This window comes from Limulus polyphemus, unplaced genomic scaffold (genome assembly GCF_000517525.1).
Source record: "Limulus polyphemus unplaced genomic scaffold, Limulus_polyphemus-2.1.2 Scaffold1112, whole genome shotgun sequence".
Classification (NCBI taxonomy): domain Eukaryota; kingdom Metazoa; phylum Arthropoda; class Merostomata; order Xiphosura; family Limulidae; genus Limulus; species Limulus polyphemus.
Window position 1 is genome coordinate 175,351 of NW_013666722.1, and position 8,225 is coordinate 183,575.

The window sequence follows — 8,225 nt, forward strand, 5'->3', positions numbered from 1 at the left end:
AACTCATAGATTAATTTACTCTAATAATTCCTAAAATAATTTCAATTTGAGTGTAAACTGGAGCACAAAAATATAGCTAATAAAAAGGAAAAAATCTTATAGATTAATTTACTCTAATAATTCCTAAAATAATTTCAATTTGAGTGTAAACTGGAGCACAAAAATATAGCTAATAAAAAGGAAAAAATCTTATAGATTAATTTACTCTAATCCTGCCTAAAATAATTTCAAGTACCGCGGCCTTTGAGGATTCCCTCTTATTGTGATGTAGCGCCACATAAACAAAGTATCTACAGATTATTTTTCAATGGGAAAGAGCGTTATGTACTGTAATAAAAGATATTGTCGTCTTATACGAGTTAGTTGACAAATAATAAACTTCACAATGATGATAATGGGCTGTGTTGGTAGGATAACGAATTGCGGTTTCATTCACTTCCTTCTAAGTGATGATAATGGGCTGTGTTTGAGTTGGTAGGATAAAGAATTGCGGTTTCATTCACTTCCTTCTAAGTGATGATAATGGGCTGAGTTGGAGTTGGTAGGATAAAGAATTCGGTTTCATTCACTTCCTTCTAAGTGATGATAATGGGCTGAGTTGGAGTTGGTAGGATAAAGAATTTCGGTTTCATTCACTTCCTTCTAAGTGATGATAATGGGCTGAGTTGGAGTTGGTAGGATAAAGAATTGCGGTTTTATTCACTTCCTTCTAAATTTAGATTTTTTTGCAAACAATTTAAATAGAACGTTGGGTTGGAAACAACTTTCCTGAAGTCTTGTTGAATGCAGCCAGATCAGTTTTAATTTAATGAAATCCGTGTTTAGCTTAGGACTAAACAAATTTAAGAAATTGTACTAGATATTCTTTGTAACGTATTAAGTTTGTTTGTTTTGTTTGTTTTTTTAATTATGCACAAAGCTACACACAAGGGCTATCTGTGCTCTGCCCACCACGGGTATCGAAACCCGGTTTCTAGCGTTGTAAGTCCGCAGACATACCGACGTATTAAGTTCTATAAAACTTTGCTTAAAACATTTTACTGACTACTTTTTAAGATTAAAAGTAAAAAAAAAACGTTTTTGTTTGTTTTTAAGCACATAGCGACACAATGAGCTGTCTGTGTACTGCTCACTGTAGGTATCTAAACCCGAAATTTAGTGTTATAAACTAGTGCTTCTCAACTGGGTGAATGGTTCACCCACGAGTTCATGAGATCATAAACATGGTGAATGAAAATGATGGGATGAATGGCAGAATGAATGAGTAATTATCAATTATACAAAAAATTCAAGAGAAAAATAATAGTCATTAGTTACTATTATTTATTCGAAATGTAAATTGATAAATACATATATTTTTGTTTATTTTATGTTGTATTCATTCTAGTTGTATTTTGATGTATATTTAAGTCTTAATAAAGAATTTTGCTCTTTTAATAAGTACTTTGTCTTTTTTCGAACTGGGTTGAGTGAGCTCTTGTAAAAAACTTATAAGGGTGAATGATATTGGAAAAGGTTGAGAAGTTCTCAGATCTCCCGCCGAATTACCAGGTAGTAAATATTTCAGTTAATCATTAAAAGCCTATTAAACGACAGTAACCAAATATACCCTGAAAAAAACGTTACAATAATAAAAACACAGCAACAGCTATCTCGTAACTCTATCTCTCTTTCAGTGAAGGCAGGGTATTAATTCACAGAGTAGGTCACGAGAGTACAACCTCATGTGATCATAAATTTACATACTCTTCTGCTACATTAATAGTATCTGTACGTCACCGCTAGGGAAGCTGGTGTCAGTTTCATCATACACAAATACAAATGATTATGTAGAAGGTGAGTTAACTAAAAATTCATAGATCAACTAAACGATAGTATCGACTCTCTATCATCCATTGATCTTCTAGTAATAATACCTAGTTCAATTTGGTTTAAGTAGCATCTATACTTTCCACTTTCTAAATGAAAAGAGAATTTACGAAACCAAAATTCCTGCCTTTTCTAATTCACAGGCTATGTTTGACATTAAATATTGTATTTTATACATTAATTATTATATATTCTACGTTATGTATTATACACAATATCGTACATATCATATATGTTATACACTAAATGTTATAATGATAATGTTACAATTACTAATATATCTGTTAAACATAAAAATTTACCAACTGTTTGTTATGTCTATTTCGTGAAGCGTCTATCATTCAGGAAGGATACAAAATGTAAAGGTATCTTCATTGTTAGGTTTGATGTTTCCGCTTTAGGTATACTTGTGTCTAAAGTCTAATTGCACATTCATTTAGATTTTCATTGATATATGATGAAAGATAAAGAATAATGTCTAACATTACATCTGCCTGAGTTTTCAGTAAGCCTCATGGCATGTATACACTGGTCTTATTCTTACATAATACTTGGGATTTTTTCTAGCGTTTGATGTCAGACATGGTAAGATTGAGTTCATATTACACATATTTGATATATATATATATTACCAAATTTTGAAGAACACACGAATCTAATTTTACATATACTTGGGTATAAATTTAAGTCAGATGTCACACGTGTAAACATGGATTTCACGTTTCATATACCAATTTCATTTCACCAATATCTGAAAATCTTCGATACATAGGTGACATTACATACACTTGGGATTGCACCAAACCATAGATAAGAAAAGCAAAAAAAAAAAACAATTCCAGTGAAGTGTTAAGGGATTTAGAAAATATATCACTAAACGTAAGTGCTTAAACGTGATTAAAACTAAAACTAAAATATTAATATTTAACCACAACCTTGTGTCTAAATTAGCAATTATCATAGCGAGTATTTTTGCGTGAGTGATATTTGCATGCATTTACAGAAGCACTTATAAACAACGCTAGAAATCCACTGTATATTGAATATTAATATATATATATATATAATTTTGCGTTTTTTGCAAACATCTGAAATTCTTTGATAATTAGTTGTGCAATGAAAGGCTAAGTAATCGCTTCGTAGTATCTGTGAGTTGATAGTCTAAAGTTTTTCCTAACATCAGATTGTGTGATAAGTTGAGATAATTATCAGGACAAGTAGCACAATCTTAGTTTGTGAAATCTTATTCCACTCGTGTTTTCAATGAATAATTGAAATATCTAAACACTTTATATTTCTACTCTTTAAAGAAGTGACAACATCAGTAAAATATCTATTTAAAACTTCGGCTTCGTGGATAGCATGTCCAGAATGTGAATGCGTGGTTTTAAAGTTTGTGTCCTGTTACCGAAGAACGTGATCCGCACTTTGTAGCCCATGGGTCTGTTATATAAGTGATGTTCAACTCCCAGTATTAAGTTAGAATTTAGCGGAAGTGTTGGCAGTGAGTGCTTGACTAACTGCCTTTCCTCTTGTCTATCAGTTCAAAATTAAAGATAGATATGTGCAGCGAGAAATTCTGAAACCAACAAGCTTTCATTTGGGATATTGTAACGTATGGAAATGTAGTGTGGATATTGGAGAAGAGAGAGATTGCTGAGCACTGTAAAGTTTTGTGATGTATTACTATACTTGCTCTATATAAATGTTTTGCAATATAAAAGAATAATGGTATTGCAACGTCCTTGCACATGTAAAGACGAGAGATTTGAAATAATTATTAACAAATGTTCGTATCAAACGTGGTCTCACGGAATTTAAGCCCTAGAAAGCAAAGAAACTGTCTGTAAATTACTTTGAAAGAGCCTTAGAAGAAGATTATTTGTTTTCGGTTTGTTCTTTTTGCGACTTAATATCAAGCCTCAAAGATGGGCGTAATATTATTCTAGCCAGAGGTCTGTGTAAATATTAACGTAGAATCTGTTTCCACTCTTTACTTCAATGTTTACTTTTACATTGTAAGACATTTCCCCTTTTTTATGCTTACAGATTATAAAATCACAAGTAAGGTACTTTTCTGTGGCCTTTTTGCTTATTTTGAAATGCTGTGAGGTGAAAAAATACTGTTTAGAAACCAGGATATCAGGACTTTCTTTTTTTTAGAACACAACAAACCTCGGAAGATCCCATCATTTAGGGTTGCAGTCATACCTTCAATCATGTGTATATGACCTCTAAATTACGTCCATTGTTTTAGTATGAAAACAATAACTTTAGTAACGAACGATCTTAAACTGACTGTTATTATACTTTGACTATCAAACGGTAGTTTTATCTAAGTCTACTCAATGACGACCTCTAATAAACTGTGTACAATATCGTCTTCTGTTGTCTTAAACGAATATTGAATTATATTTATCAATATATAGATATATTAATCGTGTTTATGAAAAAAAAATACGAATTTTTAGAAACATTTGCTTCAAACGTACAAAAGTATTGTTGTTCATTTTCAGTATTCATTTTCAGAGAATTTCGGAAATATTGTGAGTCAAATAACCAGAGTAATGATTTAAATTATTTTTTCTTTCAAACTTCTAGATAGGAAAACGTTTGGTAAATAAATTAGCAGTTTCATTCATCCATATGTCAACCAAATAGATTCAATGTATAGAATAAATGGCAATTATACAGTTTTTTATCGTGTTTAAAATACCAAAATAGAATAATAAAAGTAATTAACTAGGACTGCCGAAAGAGTTTTTATAGTCTCAAGATAAAAAGCTATACTAATCTTAATAACGTAGTTAAATGTTGTGAACTTTATCAAAACGATAAGCACTAAACTATTAGAGACAGTTACTTAAGTGATTTCAAACATGAAAGTTATTTATCCTTATTTTCTAACAAATAGACTCCATATATTTCTACATTATGATTCTAGTACTTTCAAGCTAACGCAACTGACATAATTCTCAGCTTACATGCGTCTAACACATACACATTGCGTTACAAATCCATAATAAACAAGGTTTACATGAACCTCATACATAATCCATTTGTTTAAAATATACAAAATACTAGTCTTATTTAATACATAACTAACATATGACTTTCGTGTTAGAAACATTCAAAAAACGTGTATCATGTTTTACACACCAAACGCTTAACATGTTTGTTACAAACACTAGTCTCATGTAGATGTGCCCATGTTATTCTTCAGTAATAAGAAAGTAATAGATCAATCTACATACATGTACACAACACGTGTATCTCACGTTACATGTATCTAACATAAAGTATCACAACAAAGTTTAACAAACCCTGAGAATCAGATAACAATAAAAATCTCTTTCACTTGCAGTGCTGGTGGAAGACAGTTTTTCGGAACACTTATCAACACCACCAACTTATATAAAGAAAATTCCGTCTGATAATAAGGGTCAGAAACTGTTAATGCAATTAAGAGATAAACGTAAGCTACTTGAGATATTTACTACCAGTAAGGCATAACAAACAGAAATTTTGTAAAATTACCAAAACAGATTATTTATGCGTTATCTGATAAAAACCATTAAAATACTTCGTTCTGAACGTTGTAACACAGTTTATGTTAGATGTTTTTTAATATACTATGACTAGTAAACTGGAGACTAGTGTGAATGGTTAATTTAATTCAAGTATTTTTATCCAATAGCTATGGTATATCAATCACATGTGCATAACACTTAATAGTTAATAAGTCTACTGATTTGTTATATTTGTTATATAAGTACGTAACATGAGAAATTTGTGAGAAAGAAATACCATAATATGAATTCTGTAACAAGAGAATTGTACCCAAACCCTTTAGACAAACTACTTCAAAACCATAGAGTTTACACGTGCATCAAATTTTACATGATAGGTATGTTCGTATGGTTTTCGAATTTCGCAGTGTAAGGCTAGAGGGAAGGCAGCTAGTCATCACCACCCACCGCCAACTCTTGGGATATTCTTTTACCAACGAATAGTGAGATTGACCGTCACCTTATAACGTCCGCAAGGCTGAAAGGGCGAGCATGTTTGGTGGGACGGGGATTCGAACCCTCGACTCTCAAACTGCGAGTCGAGCGCCCCAACCACCTGGCCATGCCGAGCCTAAATGATGGGTAGACACATGTTTTCCCTTACAAAGTTAATAGGTGATAGTATTAAACCTCGTATTCAGTAAGGCAAATGTTTCTATCGTTACTACCAGCATTATTTTTTTACATATATGATGTCTTTTAGCATCATTTGCTTTCAAATCTTCACTCTATTGTTGTGCTAACGACAAATTATGAGGGTCAAACGCACTGCACTAAAATGACACAAAACTGATTAAATTTTAACCAGTATAACTCTTAAAATACACGTTGAATTCATGAATCTGTAAGTTAATTCAATCAGTTATTAACTTGTCAGTGTAAAACAAAGTGTTATATATATACATATATATATAATCAATAATACGGTACATATTTGTCATTTGGGTACTATATAAAAAACTATAAATACAGTTTCTGGAATATTCCTTCGTTAACAGAACTGAAGACCATTCACTTCAATTCACGTATAATTTTAAGGTCATCATGAGGTGATGAAGTAGATATATTTTAATAATATACACACGGGACGAGTAAAATACTAAAGGAAAAGAGGAACGGAACACATGATAAATCAGTTTAAAATAAATTAAAGGATTGAGTCCATTGATTAAATGACAATTTGAAAAATCTAATTTGTTTTATTGAACACCAATATCTATATATATAAGAGGCTAATGTCCGTCTGTCTACCAAATTCCTCCCACAGTTTAAGTCCGATTTGGATGAAATTTCGCATGATTAAAATTGGGTCTCTTATAAAAGCAGAATGAGGTTTTCACTCATGATATGATATGTGTGGCATTGTCAAGAACTGGATCGCCTGACAACATGTTCATACTCACAAAGGAGGCAGATAAGAAAACTCGCAATGTTGTATATGAAGAAGCTCTTTAGTCAGTAATAAAATGTTCAAAGAGTTTTCTTATATTCTATTGATTGAGATTGTCATAGTAAAGCAATTGGACCGAAGGCCCAACAACACCTTCCACAGGAACTATCACAAACGACTGCCGTATGGTGGCGTTTCTGCTAGTAACATTTCATTTATAACATATTTGATATGTATCATACCGTGTATAATACTTAACGTAGAGTATATAATGTTTAATTTATAAGATACAATATTTAACGTCTAATGTAGCCTGTGAATTAGAAAATGCGGGAATTTTGGTTTGGTAAATTTATTTTTCATTTGAAAAGTGGAAAGAATAGATGGTATTTAAACCAAGTTGAACTGGGTATTATTATTAGAAGAATCTCGAGGAGATTACTGGAGGATGGAGAGCCGATACTAAACTCCTCTAGCCTATAATTTAATGCTAGTGCTTCTTTGTCTGCATCAGACTTTAGTGAAAACCCATCACGAGAGCCAGATATCCTTTTGTTTCATAAGGATTTAGTGCATACTTGTTTGTTTGTTTGATTGTTATTAAGCACAACGTTGCATAACGAGATATCTGTGCCGTGCTCGCCGAAAGTAACGAAACCTCTCACTCTCTCTCTCTTGGCATCGGAATTTGGTCATTTAAGACCTGGGAGGGTCAGTGCGTTTGACCTCATCCTCCATCCAGCATATGTTATGGGTTCTTGAGTAATGCTATTATAATTACTACAAGAGAATCAGAGCTAATTTCGCGTATTCGCTCTGACCCATTTCAAGGCCACGTCCATGTAGATAATTTATGTAACATTGATGCAAAAATACACTCTCGCTTCATTTGGTTGTGTAAAGTTCTACACTGAGCAAACAGTTCAAGATGTATTATGGCATTTCACATATTCTAAGCTAGAATGAGAGCATTTTTCATTTATTTATGCATAGAGTTGGAGGAAGCTGATCTAGAAACTTTGTATGCTGTTGTGAGTAATGTGTTCTGTATTGTTTGTAGTTTTCTTTGTATCAGTTTGGGTACTAAATTTGCCCATGATGGAGCTGCGTATTCCATTACAGGTTTTGTATATTTTTTAATATGATATCAACTGTTGCTCCACTGTTTTTACCTGTTAGACTCCTAGCATAGTTTGTTCGTTGTCAAATTTTGGTTTTGATATTGTTTAAATGGCTAATCCATGTTAATTTTGAATAAATATATGAGACCTAGGAAGTTTGCTGACAGAGCAGTCTGGAGAAGTGTTCCGTTTTGGTGGTCTTATTTGCGCTTTGTTTATTTGGTAAAGACTAACAGTTGATTTGTTGGTACGTTAATTTTAATTCGGTATTTCTGG